The sequence below is a fragment of the Nannospalax galili genome, unplaced genomic scaffold, assembly GCF_000622305.1.
Source record: "Nannospalax galili isolate Female #2095 unplaced genomic scaffold, S.galili_v1.0 scaffold691, whole genome shotgun sequence".
NCBI lineage: Eukaryota > Metazoa > Chordata > Mammalia > Rodentia > Spalacidae > Nannospalax > Nannospalax galili.
Window position 1 is genome coordinate 628567 of NW_008330362.1, and position 14974 is coordinate 643540.

At 43.1% G+C, this 14974-nt stretch overlaps 1 pseudogene; it reads left to right on the forward strand.

Moving 5' to 3' along the window:
* Positions 1-1710: 1710 nt before the first annotated feature.
* Positions 1711-1905, forward strand: LOC103745405 (annotated as a pseudogene).
* Positions 1906-14974: the final 13069 nt, after the last annotated feature.

A 14974-nucleotide genomic window follows, 5' to 3' on the forward strand; every position in this document is an offset into this window, starting at 1 on the left:
TTCTAGACCAAGAGACATGACCCTTGATCAGTACTCTTTCTTAAATATTTTATTTATTATTTTATGTGTATGTGTGTATTGCCTGCATGTAGGTAAGCACACCCGTGTCATGCAATGCCCGCAGAGGACAGAAGAGGCTGTTGGTTCCCTTGGAATTGGTTGGAGCTATGGACAGTTGTTAGCTGCCATGTGGGTGCTGGGATTCAAACCCAGGTCTTCTGCAAGAACAACCAGTGTTCTCAACCACTAAGCCATCTCTTCAGCCCCCTTGATCAGTTCTCTTAGCACTATTCTCTAGCTTGATTTATTCTGTTAAAACCTAAGTGGTCAGAGGTTCCCCACATCCAAGCTTCCATATCCTTTCTCAATATCTCAGTCTGTGGCAAAAAATTGCCACATATGTTTGGCCAGATTCCCAGGGCCCTTAGAATTCTGAAAGATCTTGAACAATCCCTCACTCATCCCACCTCATCCTACTGTCCACTCTCTGAGCCAATGGGCTTCAGGCTCTCCTGTGTATCCAGGAGCTTCTAATGTTCACTCCCTCTCATACTCACAGTGTTGTGGTTTAAATGTGAAATGTCCCCCACAGACGCATGTGTTTGAACACTTGGTCCCAGCCGGTGGTGCTGTTTGGGAAGACTGTGGAACCTTTAGGAATGGAGCATTGCTCCGGGAACTTAATCACTAGGCTCAGTGGCTTTAGAGCCTGACCCCACTTCCCAGACACTTCCTGCTTCCTAATGCAATGTGACCAGCTGGCCTCCTGCTCCTGATGCCATGGCTTCTCCCCATGATGGACTGTATTCCTCTGGAACTGTAAGCCCAAATAAATCCTTTCTCCCTTAAGTTGCTTTTGTTGGGGCATTTTATCAAAGCAACAGGAAAAAATAACTAACATACCCTGTCAAGGATACCTTTAAATAACAAATCCCTCCTGGACCGGTGAGATGGCCCAGTGGGTAAAGGCTCTTGCCACCAAGCCTGAGGACCCGAGTTCAGTTGCTGGAACTCATCTGCTAGAAAGAGAGAACCCCCCCCCAAGTTGTCCTTTGATCTCCATGAACACAATGTGGCACACACTGCTCAGTGGGTAAAGGCTCTTGCCACCAAGCCTGAGGACCTGAGTTCAGTTGCTGGAACTCATCTGCTAGAAAGAGAGAACCCCCCCCAAGTTGTCCTTTGATCTCCATGAACACAATGTGGCACACACTGCACACACTGATATACACACACAATAAGTACACAAATAAATGTAAAAAAAATAAAGTATAAATATTCCTGCTGCTGAAGGAACAAGATTCAGAAGTCTGGGAGCTGAAGAGATGGTTCAGCAGTTAACAGCACATGCTGCTCTTCCAGAGAACCTAAACTCAGTTCCCAGCACCCACGGAGGGCAGTTCACAACTGCCTGTAACTCTAGCTCCAAGGGATCCTACACCCTCTTCTGGACTCTATGGGCACCTGCACTCATAGGCACATACCCACCCCACCCCCCGCCTTCTCACATACACATACTCAAAAATAAAAACTCTTGGCTGGCTGCTCTGAAAAGCCATCTTTACATTGCTCTCCGGTCCGTCTCTGCCTCACTGTAGCCACTCCTTAGCTTCCTCCTCCTCCGCCTCAGACTCCAGCAGCTTTCTTGCCAGAGTCCTCAAACTCTCCCATTCTTTTTCACTGGTGTATGGGATCACCAGCAGCCCCATCATGTCAGACACAGCCATGGACATCGGCTCCAAGATCACCACTAAGGACGTGAAGAAGGAGAAGGAAGTTGTGGAGGGCAGAGAATGGAAGAGGTGCACCTGCCAATGGCATGCTAATGAGGAAAGTGGGGAACAGGAGGCTGATCGTGAAGTAGATGAAGAAGAAGAAGAAGAAGAAGAAGAAGAAGAAGAAGAAGAAGAAGAAGAAGAAGAAGAAGAAGAACCTGCCAATGGGAACTCTTATGAGGAAAATGGGAACAGGAGGCTGACAGTGAGGTAGATGAAGAGGAAGAAGGTGGGAAGGAGGAAGAGGAGGAGGAGGAAGGTGATGGTGAGGAAGAGGATGAAGATGAGGAGACTGAGGCAGCTGAAGATGATGAGGATGTTGACACCAAGAAGCAGAAAACCAGTGAGGATGGCTAGACAGCAAAAATTAAAAAGTTAAACTCAGAAAGACCACTTTGGGCTGTTCACCCTCCACTTCCGCCTCAGAATCTAAACATGGTCACCTTCAAGAGGTAGGCCTCCCCCCACCAACAGCAGACAGTGCCACTTGGAGATGACATGTGCACTCTACCACCCCACCAAAACCACCACACAAATTTGCAACAGTGGAGGAAAGAAGAACCAAAGCTTTCAAGGCCCTGTTTTTTCTTAAAAGTGCTTTAAAAGGAAAATTTATTTGTATTTTCCATTTATATTTTATATTTTTACACATATTGTTTAGGGGTCATCCATTTTTAATGATAGTGGGTGACCAAACCAGCCTTTGGAGCATATTCTGTCCTAATTTTGACTCTACTTGTGGTATGACCATGTTCATTATAACCTCAAAGGACAAAAAACAACTTTGTTTTTTCAAAAAAAGTAAAAACAATTTTATTCCTAGAATTTCAGTAATTTCTTGTGTGTATGTACCTAGTTGTACTAGAGGTAGATGGTTTATATAAGACAGTTAAAAAGGTGAAAAATAAAAGGTATCTTTGGTTTCCTTTTTTTTTGGTCTATGAAGTTGCTGTTTGTTTGATCAGTGCTTTGCTTTGTCTTGTTTTGCTTTGTTTTTTACCTATTTGATGTATGTGTGAAACAATGTCCTTCAATAAACTGGATTTTGCTGAGTTGTTCTAACAAAAATAATAAATACATAAAAACTCTTGGGTTGGAGAGATGGCTCAGTGCACTGACTGCTATTGCAGAGGACCCAGGTTCAGTTCCCAGCACCCACATGGTGGCTAACAACCATCTGTAACTCTAGTTCCTGAAGATCCGACACCTTCTTCTGACCTCCATGGGCATTGCATGACACTAGTACACTCACAAACATGCAGGCAATACACTCATTAAAAAAAAAAAAAAAAGCTCTTAAAGATTCACCAGCCTACTTCAACTATGAGCTGCCGACTATGATCTGATCCCCAAGACTTATAAACTCATGAATTCAGCTGCTAATTCAAGACCTCTCCTGTGTGCTCACATTTTTTTCATCATTGCCCTCCAAGATCTTCCTTCATATTTTCCATTCGTCCTTGATCTATTTCTCCAAGGTGACCTCATGGACTTCACTCTGGATGAGACAATGCAGCTTCTAGAACTTAAAAGAGCATCAAGTTCTCCCTCCCCCCACATGAATGAGCCCTCGTCCTGGGATCAAGCAGACTCTCTCACCTTCCTCAGCACACTGTACCACACCAGTCTTAAAACTCATGTTTGCCCTCTCTTTCCTTGTTAGACCTCTTAATGCATTCTTATTTTCCAATCATCAGTGATAAATATAACAACACAGCCTATACCAATATCTGACATGGCACCAGTGTGGGCACTGGCAGGAGGCTACCCGGAGTTGCTTGCTTACCTTTCTTTCTGGTAAGGATTGTCTGTCAAGGTCTAGGCATGACTCATTTATGCCAACAGATGGAGCCCTTCTACCAGTTTTAACTAAAGGAAAAACAATCGTTCTACGGATGTTCATCTGTCATCTGGGAAGGCAGAGGCAGTCTTCCAGCGAACCTCCTGTCTGAACCTCCTGTCTGGGGCAGGGCCCCTTTTGTGCATAATTTAACCAAACCTACGAAAGAAAATAGAAGACTTCCCTTGATAACGCTGCATTCAAACCCTCTTCCTTGTCTCAAGTCTAACCTACATATGCCTAAACCCTAAAGTCTCCCTTACAGGCTAAGACCTGGCCAAACCTGGAAACTGGACAGGCCTTCCAGTTCCTCTAAAGTCTTTCACTGATATCTCACTTGTCCAAAGTCTACTAAGTTCATGTCCGCTAAGAGGCCACAACTTTTGGATCCAATTCAACCACCAAAATATAGAAAACTGCAAAAAATATGCAGACTGCATGTTCAATGGAGAGTTAGGCTGAGAATCTGGGCTCCCATCCCTTGCACAGCCCCATCTTCCACAGGGTTCCTTAACCCCTTATTGGGGAGCCATGGTCTTTGCCTTTCTGGGCCCTGTTGGAAACATCCCACAATCCAACCTTTACTTTTCTATTTGCTTAAATCCTGAAGACCACATATCCTTGCCTTGCAGGTCCTAAGCCTATTTCTGCCTCCCAAAAAAATTGGCAGCAACATGTACCTTGGGATTCTCCTTCCCCAAATCACATTTGATGAATACTGCAGGCATATACCATAACATACATCTCTGTCCTGAACTTGAAGAGCAGCACCTATTTCAATGTTACTTGTTCTTGCCTTTGCCTATGACATAAGTACAGGAAGGGAGAGGGCTCTTCTGAATTCCCTTTTTACTTTGCAAAACCATCCCTAGAACTCACAAATCAACTGAGTGTGGTAGCCCAGGGACTGTCAACAATACAGAAACAGTTCAACTCAGAAGTCAGAGGACGATTTACAGGAATTGTTTTCTCGTACTATGTGATTCCTGGGGATCAAACGCAGTGGTCAGACTTGGCAGCAAGTGCCTCTATCTGCTAAGCCATTTCTCCAGCCCTAGTCACTGTATTTTTAACCTACTTGTCAAGTTTGTTTCTTCTAGGGTTCAGTAGTTCCATCTCCAGACAATGCCTCAATAAGGTCAACCCTCATTGTCATAAGCCCCATTCCCCTAAGCATGCTGGACCAGGCAATATGGACCTTCTAACCAAAGCACCCCTAAGTGTGGCCTTCTTTCTGTGGCACCTCACAAAACACGTGTCAGAGTAAAAAACAATAGACAGGGCCAGTAAGTGGTTCCTGTTCGAAGAAGCTACTAAAGAGACTGAAGAGACCTCCGACCAACTCCCAAGGCTGAGTTTGTCGCCCTGTCAGGGGGCAATGTGGAAGAAGACCACGATTGACAGACCACAAAATGAACAGATATCCAATGCAACAGAAAACTGTAGCTCTGCTCCAGCCAAACTGTAAAGGGCAGAATGCTCTAAATTACCATGGTGAATTAAAATGAACTGCCACAGAGTACCACAAAGCTGCCGCCCTGTAAACCAGCCGCCAGGAGTACCCAACATCAACCAGTCAGGGCTGCCTTTATTTGCACGTTGGAAATTGCATAATGGAAAACAATGCAGAGCCGCTCGCCCAACAGAAACTGCTTCAAAATGGAGCCCACCGCATCATCCTCCACAGGTGGCTTTGTCAGGGCCATGCATGCTGCTCTCTCACAATGAGCTACTCTAAAGGATGGGTTCTTTCATCCCCCTGCCACTTCCTCAATGCAGTTCCATCCTTAGATTGTAATTATATCTTACATGTATTCTCAGATGTAATAAATGTATGCATAAGCACACACTGAGTCATGTTACAACTCACTAACACAAACATCTCGGTGTAAGCTTGCATAAATAAAAATTTCTTTTTATTTATTTTATTTTCTTATTTTGATAGTGCTGTGGATCAGGACCTCACAAAAATTTATGTTATAAATAGATTTATTTATATGATCATTATATTAAGAAGCAGAAAATCTGAATGACATATTGAAATTAAGAAATATTCTATGGCCTGTTCCAGAGTAGGCTTCTCTTCACATATCAAAGAGTCTGAGGGGCTAAGGAGATGGCTCAGTTGGTAAAGTGCTTGCTGCAAAAGCATGAGGACATGCCACTGCACATGGTGGCCCCGGCCTTTAATCCCAACCCTCTGGAAGCAGAGGCACTCAGATCTCTGCAAGATCCAGGCCAGTCTGGTCCACAAGTGACTTCCAGGCAGGCTGGGACTAGGGAGACCCTCTCAAGAAACAAAACAAACAAAAACAAAACAAACCACAAAGACCCTTTTTTTTTTTTTTTTTTTTTTTTTTTTTTTTTTTTTTTTTTTTTACATGGTGGCAGACACCTGCAATGTTAGTACTTGGGCAGGCAGAGGAGGCAGGAGGATCCCTGGAGCTCAGTAGGCAGCTAGTCTTGTGGAATCAGTGTGCTCCAGGTTTAGTGACAGACCTTGCCTCAAAAAATTTTAACAAGAGAGGAGGAAGGAGAGGAGGAAGAGGAGGAGGAGGGGAAGGGGGAAGAGGAGGAGGGGGAGGGGGAGGAGAGGAAAGGAGTGGGAGAGCAGGGGAGGAGGAGACTGTCCCAGCTTGCTTTCTGTTTCGGTGATGAAAAACCAACTTGGGAAGGACGGGGTTTATTTTATCTTACATCTCCCAGATCACAGTTCATCACTGAGGGAAGTCAGGGCAGGAACTCAGGACAGGAACCTGGAGGCAGAAGTTGAAGCACAGATCATCAAGGAACACTGCTTACTGGCTTGCTCCCCTGTGCTCAGCCTGCAGTCTTTCTTTATATATATAATTTTTTTTGGGTCTTTTTGAAACAGGGTTTCCCTGTAGCCCCAGCTGGCCTAGAACTATGTAGACCAGGCTGCCTCGAACTCACAGATATCTGCCTGCCTCTCTCTACCTCCCAAGTGCTGGGATTAAAGGTGTGCACCACCACGCCCAGCTTTATATATACATTTTTAAAAAATATTTTATTATTTTTATTTTATGTGTATGCATGTATTAACTGCATGTAGGTAAGTGCACCTGTGTTGTGCAATGCCCACAGCAGACAGAAGAGGCTGTCGGATCCCCTGGAACTGGAGTTACTGACAGTTGTTAGCTGCCTTGTGCTGGGATTCGAACCCAGTTCTTCTGCAAGAACTGCCAGTGTTCTTAATCGCTGAGCCATCTCTCCAGCCCCTGAGCCTGCTTTCTTATACAACACAGGACCACCTGCCCAGGGGTGGTACCACCCATAGTGGGATGGGCCTTTCACATCACTCAAGAATCAAGAAAATGCCCCATAGACATGGCCAAAGGCAAAACCAATGGAGGAAATTCCTCCATTGCGGTACCCGCTACTCAGGTGTGTCAAGTTCACAACTGAAGCTATCCAACACAAATAACTCCTTGTCAACTTGACACACAAACACATCACTGTTAAACCACCATCTTTCCATTTCTTATTCCCAAGAAATGATGTTAATATTAATATCACAATTTAAAAGTTCCACAGTCTTTAATAAATTCAAACACTTTAAAAGTTCCAAGTCTCCTTAAAAAGTCTCTTAGCTGTGAACTCCTATAAAATCCAAAACAAGTTAAGTTCTGTCTTATTTCAAAAGGGAAGAACTGGGTTCACTTAAGAAAAACCAAATTCCAGCAATGTAGCTCAGTGTTGGACATCTAGGATTCACTCACAATCTTCTGGGCTCCAAATGGTTTGGCAGCTCCACTTCTCTGGTTCTGCCATCCAAAGCACACACAAGTTGTCTTGTAGGCGCAGGCCAGCTCCACTCCACACCTGCCGTTGCCCTTGGTGGTCATCCGTGGTCCTGGCACCTTCAACATTCTGGGTCTCCATTGCAACTGAGGCTGCACCTTCACCAATGGCCTCTCCTGTTCTCTCAGCCAAGCCTCAGCCACTCTCTATGACCCCTTCAAGCCTTCAAAACCAGAACCATGTAGGAGACTCTTACACATTGCCAAGTCCTGCTTCCGGCTTGAGATGGAGCCTTTGGCCCCCTCTGGACCACAGCTTCTGTGTTCTGACTCTGGGGAAATAGTTCCCAGATTTCACCTTAATGATGCTGGTCTCTTCCCAATTACAGCTGATTATTTTCAGTCCCAGCTAACCAGCATCAATTGGCCCAGTAGAGCAATGGTTTCACTTCAGTGGTTCTGGTCTTGTCAGCTCCAGACAACCTGAAACTGCAGATTCTCAATTCAAAATACCACACAAACAGCCCTGAGAGTCTTTACTTCCCTTGAAACTTCACAAGCCAGGCCTCCATCAACCACATTTCTCTTCAGCATGACTGTTCCAAGCTCCACAGCAACAGGTCACTAAGCTCTGAGCACTCAATGGCTTCTCCAACCCAAAGTTCCAAACACTTCCACAATCCTCTCCAAAACAACATAGTCAAGTCCATCACAACAGTATCTGTCCAATTTTTGTCCTAGTTTGTTTTCTATTGATATGATAAAAAACACTGACCAAAAGCAACTTGGGGAGGAAAGGTTTTATTTTATCTTACAACTCCCTGGTCACAGTTCATCACTGAGGGAAGTCAGGGCAGGAACTCTGGACAGGAACCTGGAGACAGAAACTGAAGCACAGATCATGGAAGAATGCTGCTCACTGGCTGCTCCCCTGGCATGTGCTCAGTCTGCTTTCTTATACACAGACCACCTGACCAGAATGGCACCTCCCATAGTGAGCTGGGTCCTCCCATGTCACTCAAGAATCAAGAAAATGCCCCACAGACCTGGTCAAAGCCCGACCAATGAAGGAAATTCCTCAGTTGAAGTTCCCTCTACCCAGGTGTGTCAAGTTGACAATTGAAGCAATCCAGCACAAAGACTAAGTGGGCTCTCAGCCTAACTCTCCATTGAACATGTGAAAGATAACACACACCAATCTCTTTCCTAAACAATCACACACACACACACACACACACACACACACACACACACACACGATGCTTTGTAGTCCTGCAGTAAGCAAATATGTTTCAAAATTTTTTTACCCAATATTTGAAGGAGTTTATTTTTCCCATAAGACTATTTATTTCTAAAAGATTTCTATTTCCAACTAATTTTGAGAGATGCTACTCTGGTCTAAACTAGCTTCCTACTTTTCAATTATCACTTTAGTGTGCAATTTCCTCAGATATCAGTTAATGTCATCCTTTTTATTCTGATGGCTTTTGTTTTTCAGAGGGTGATATTTCTTGGCTGTCTTCCCAGCTTTTCAACCTTCTGACCTTTCACTTCCAAACTACAGAAAAACAAAATTCCCCTAGTAAAGCAAGGCACAGGAAAGATGGAAGCATCAGTTAGCATCTTTATCTTGTCACGTCAGTTCTCTGTAGGTGCCTCAACGGGAGCCAAGACTATCAATTCCCACGTCAAGACCTGCAAGTCATTGCTGGGATGATATAGGAAAATGTCTTCTCAGATGTCCTCAATTTAATCACAAAGGTCAAGGGGGGAGAAGAGGAAAAATGGGGGAGTTTCACAGTTAACAAGCTACAGGTCATTTCATATTCTTGAGTGAATGTTGAAGACTTATCTCCAGTCCCATGTGCTGCATCCTGCTTATAGCCCCAACCAATCTGGAAGCCATAATCACCCCTCCCACGACCCAGCCCCTCCCAAGGTTCCACTGCCACCTCCTGTAATCTCCCCCTCTTAACTATAGCCAGTGTAAGTTCACTATAAACAACCTAGGTCTTCCTCCCCCAAATCTTCATTATAAAAAAATGTGCTCTTATCTCTGGTCCAACAAGCATTTTCTTTCTTCAAATTTTTATCTATCTATCTATCTATTTATTTATTTATTTATTTATTTATTTATTTATTTTAGTATCCCATGGGTGCTTGGCTGTGAGATCATCCACTGAGGCATGAATAGTTTACCAGTGACTACTTCCCCATAGAAAAATGATTTTCTGTCCCTCAGTAGCCAATAACTCCTCTGATACAGGCAGGGCCTCAGGAGATCCTCCTCAGTCCGTGCTGGGATTTTTAAATGGCTTGATTTTGTGCAAGTCTTGTGCAGGTTACCACATCTGCTGTGAGTTCATGTGAGCAACAGCCATACCCTGCCTAAAAGACAGTATTTCACATCTCTCCTTCCCTCCTCCAGCTCTTACATTATGTGATGAGTGTTTCGGCCTGAATGTTTGTAGATACACCACCTGGGAGCAATGCCTAGGGATGCCAGAAGGCATTGGATCCCCTGGAATGAGTTACTGAGGCTTCTTAGCTGACATGTGGATGCTGCCCAGAGAACCAAACCCAAATCCTCTGGAAGAACAGAAAATACTCTTATCCGCTGAGTCATTTCTCCAGTCCCCACCCCCACCCTCAACAAGCATCTTCTAACCGCTGCCGGCAGTTGCATGACCCGGTCTTTTTTCTGGCTCACATCTGTAATAGCTCAATATCCCTCAGTCTCCAGAGTTGTGTTGCACAATGCAACTGTGACAGTGGGATCCAGTCTTCAAAGGAGCAGAAATGGGCAGGACTCTCCCTGAGTCAACTGTAGTAACAACAGTGCTTTGTGATCCATCACATCTGGGCAAGCACCTCCTCTCTGACCTCTCTGACCCGTCACAATCATCACACCCTGATCTGCCGAGCCTTCTATTAAGTGGCTTACCCTTGAGGTCTGTGGTACTAATACTAATCTGAAGCACCAGAGATAGTGAGGTGACGCCTTCAAGTATGGTGAAGAGAAGCTCTCAAACTGAAATTATATTTGTAAGGGGAATTACTTGAATTTAATACTGCATGTTTGTTTTATCTTGTCTAAAACAGTTTTGGCTCATAGCGACATCTAGTGGCCATTTGTTGCAATTACAACTGGAATCTTGTTAACTCTAAACTTCACCAGCAGCGCTGGGGCTTGGCCAACTGAGAACTCTTCAAAATTATGGTAACTTAAAAGTTTTAAAACGTCCCCATGTCACCTTTCAGGAACACCAACTTGTTCTATGTCTAAGAAATATGGGGTCTCACTATGCACAGTTTTATCAAAAGGAGTTCACCTTACTAAGGTGTGTACCGTCGGCCCCACTCTGCCATGGTCCTTTGCAAGGTTACTAACCCTCTCTTTGCCTTTGTAAGGCTACTTCTCCCAAAAGAGAAGCTGCACTTAAATGAATAAGCTACCAACTGCTAAATGATCTTTCTTTAGATTTACTGAACACAGAACATCTGGTACCCATCAGATAACAGAATACATAATATTTGTTTCTAGCCTCTGCAGGTCAAGGTCAGTTGCAGTGTTGGAGTTGGGGGGGCTCTGAATGGTAGCACGACTTGTCTCTGCTTCCTTTTCCTTCCTACAACAGTTCTTTGTACTCCTGGGCTCCTGAGGTAGAGCTTTGAGGGCAGTATTCCTTCCATCTTCTATTTTATTCCAGCCCTTGAATAAAACTGATTTCCTTCCCACCAACTCTCATCTCCTGAGTATTACCCAATGCTCTTGAGAGGCTAGCAGCCAGACCTGAGTTCACCAAGAGGTGGGCATGCCTCAGTGATCTGGCATAGAAATTAAATGTATTAAATAATTGGAATGGGGAAGTTTATTTCAACTGGTATGCTGAGACAGTCTACAGACACCTGCTTCTCTGAAAGATTCTCTAAAATGACTGAAACCTGTAAAGAGCTTTTGTAAGCTCTAAAGAGGCTTTCCCAGTACTAACCCTCTTCCTTCCTTTAAGGCCATTTATCCAACTCTTCCTTCTGTTCTAAAACCCAAACAGCAAAAGAAAGCTACACAAAATGCTTATTTTATTTATCATGGCAAGCCCTCTGGTCAAGCAGACATAGAAAAAACATTTTTTGTCCTGTTTGTTAAAGGGCTGTGCCCCAAAGTCAAGAATCTAATTAGGAAACACATCACATTTGTGTCTTCTTTCATGATGAGGTTCGGCTATGTTTTTCAGACTGTCCTTGAATTTCTGTACTCAAGTATTCCTCTATGGCTGACAAACTACCACATTTGTCAACATCTAAGTCTTTGCCAATCAACCACATCATTCTCTACAGTATAACTTTCTGGCATTTTTAAATTTTTATTTTTGGTTTTTGTAGACAGGGTTTCATGTAGCTCGAGCTATCCTTAAACTCACTATGTAGCCAGGAGTGACTTTGAATTACTGATACTCCTGGGTCCACCTCCCAATTACAGGCATACACCATTGTACTTGGAATATTCTGGCATGTTAGTTGACCATTATAAAACTCACTGTAGAAGAAAGGCACATCTACAAAGGACCTTTCCACTTGAGGCATGTTTCCCTCTCTGCAGATTATTACAACAGGGAAAGACCTTAACTTAAATCTTGGCACTCACTACATTCCTTTTTAAATCAAAGTCTCAATATGTAGCCTAAGATGGCCTTGAAACTGTGATCCTCTTGCTTCAGCCTCTGGAGTGCTGGGATTATGGGCTTGAACCAACATACCTGGCCAGTTGTGTCTTCTAATCAACAAAATGCCAATGTGTTTAACGATAGAGTTCTCACTTAAGCAATAACTGTTGCTTTAATTTGGTTTCTTTGTTACGGTGATAAACACTGTGACCAAAAGCAACTTGAAGAGGAGAGGGTTTATTTGACATATGCATCCCCATCACAGAGGAATTTCCTCCTCAAACTGGCCCGTGGCCTTATCTGTGGAGCATTTTCTTGATTGCTGGTTGATGTAGGAGGGCTCAGTCCACTGTGGGCAGTTCCATACTTAGACAGGTAGGTCTGGGTTGTATAAGAAAAGTAGATGAGCAAGCCAGGGGGGCGAGCCAGTAAGCAGCGTTCCTCCATGGTCTCTGCTTCAAGCTCCTGCCACTGAGTTCCTGCCTTGGCTTCCCTCGATGATGGATACGCAATGTAAGATGAAACAACCCTTTCCTCCCCAGGTTCTTTTTAGTCAATATTTTATCACACCAATAGATAGGTAACTAAGGCAGCCTCATTAAAAAAAATTGTCACTGGTTTTATTTCATGATGATCTTATTTAACTAAATGTTGTAAATTTCTGACATGATTGACAGATTTCCTTAAACACGTTCTAAAATTAAGACTTTTCTCTCCCTGACTAAATTTAAGATCTCCAGAGGGCCCCCTGAAAGTCCAAAAGAGACACATTAGGGTTTGTTGATTTAAATTACACAGAGCATTATCAAATAAGAAATGGCATTTAATCTTTGAATTGAATTTGTATGAATATCTTGGTAATATAGGTTCCAAAATTATACAAGACTTCTAAAAGCCTGACATAGTTTGGAATACGTTACCCATTACAATTCTAATGTTAAGTCGTTGTATACCTAAAAATAACCACATTTCTTTGTCAATTATAAACCATCATCAGATATTTGACTGTGGGTATTTTAAGTTATATCTACAGCAAAATTGCTTGCTTCTGGTGTCTGCGTAGAAGCTTTTTACAGATGACTATAATCCTAAAGGCACTGTGTCTTCAAGAAGCTTCGAGAAAAGGATGAAAATAACTGGGATGAGTCTAAGTCGTCAGTAACTTTGGACAGAGGAAAAAGTTTTCAATATTCTAATAAAGAAATTTGGTCCAGGAAACCACTAACCCAAGTCAGGCAGAAAAAGAATTAATTACAGGAGACTGCATGAACTGATTAAAAAAAAAATCTAGGGGTTTCAAACACCTCTTTTTGTTTCAGCCCAAACCTACTGACTCTGAAATTCCTCAATATAAGGTCTAACGGGTCTGTGAGAAAACCAAGAGGTTCCTTTCCTCCTCCCTTTGAATTCTTTGGAAGAAATACTCATTGAAATTGAGCTAACTTTATTCAATTTTAATTGACACTAGTGCCAAACCTCTCTGTCTTAAACCCTACATAGATCCAACAGTCCCTCCCTTAGAGTAGTACAAAACTGAAGTCATGGGAATTAAAATTCTTCTCAGACATGATTCCTTTCTAAGCCAATAACCATTTCTTTGGCTCATTGATTGAACCACATTACTTTCTGATCAATCCTTTGGCTCCAATACATATGCTATAAGTATAGGACACAGTAAATCTTTCTCAAAAGAAGAAATGTCTGTAATATTCCCAGTTAAGAGAAGAGGGAACACAACAAAGAAAAGAGTATCCTTATTCATCCTCATGGAACTAAAAGTAACTAACTGGGGATCCATATTGCCAAGACCTTAAAGATCTTCCCAAGCTTTATGGACCTCTTCCAACACTGATAGAATAATTCATTGTGCCACCCACTTTGAGAAATATGGGATCCCCCCAACACACACACACACTTTGAAATCATAACTGGAAGACCTGTGCACCTTTTTTCCGTAATCCTAGACAGTTTAGCAATCAAAGGATTGTTACATATGTCAAGAGCTCAAAGCTGTTAATAAAAACACTCCAGTAAAATAGTCTTTTTACAGTAGCCAGATAGTAGCTCCCAGGTCTCAGGATTTCATGGAAAAAGATATTCCCATAAAAATCCTCTACAGCCCCATCGGAAAGGTCCTTTTCCAATGGGGCTGTGGAGGATTGTGCTGCTTAACTTGTGGGAATTGACTCCTAAATCCTTCCTACATAAAAAGACTGATCTACCTGAATGGCCTAGCACCCCATCACTGGCTTTACCTGATCAAGTTGGTATGAGCTCCACATTCAACGAGAGAACCTGCCTCAAAAACTAAGGTGAAGACCTATCAAGGAAGACCTCTGTCAACCTACACACAAACACACACACAGACACAGACACACACACACAAAACCACATTCTTATCTCTGGCCTGGTGGGCACTTTATAGCTGCCACCTAGCCCGTTGTTTGTTCCAAGACTTTTCTTTCTGGCAGGTATCTGTAATGGCTCAATAAACCCTTCTATTTCTGACATCATTCAGTCTCACAAGTCTGGTTTCCCAGCACTCAGAATCTGAGGCAGCAGGATCATGCATTCAAAGCTAGGCGAAACTAGATAGCAAGCACCTGTCTGGAAAAAACCAAAACCAAAACCAAAACCAAAACCAGCTGGGTGTGGTGGCACATACCTTTAATTCCAGGACTCGGGCGGCAGAGGCAGGCAGATCTCTCTGAGTTCGAGGCCAGCCTGATCTACAGAGTTCCAGGGAAACCCTGTCTCAAAAATATCAAAGAAAAAAAAAGTTTGGTTTTACAGGTGATATTTTTAAGAGCCCAGGAAAATCAGACAACTAGCTATGAAGAGTGAAGAGTGAGGGGAAGGTGTGGAACCTAACTTTACCCATCACAAGCATTGTGGTTAACAGTCCTATAACAAAATACAGGTTAACAACAATAA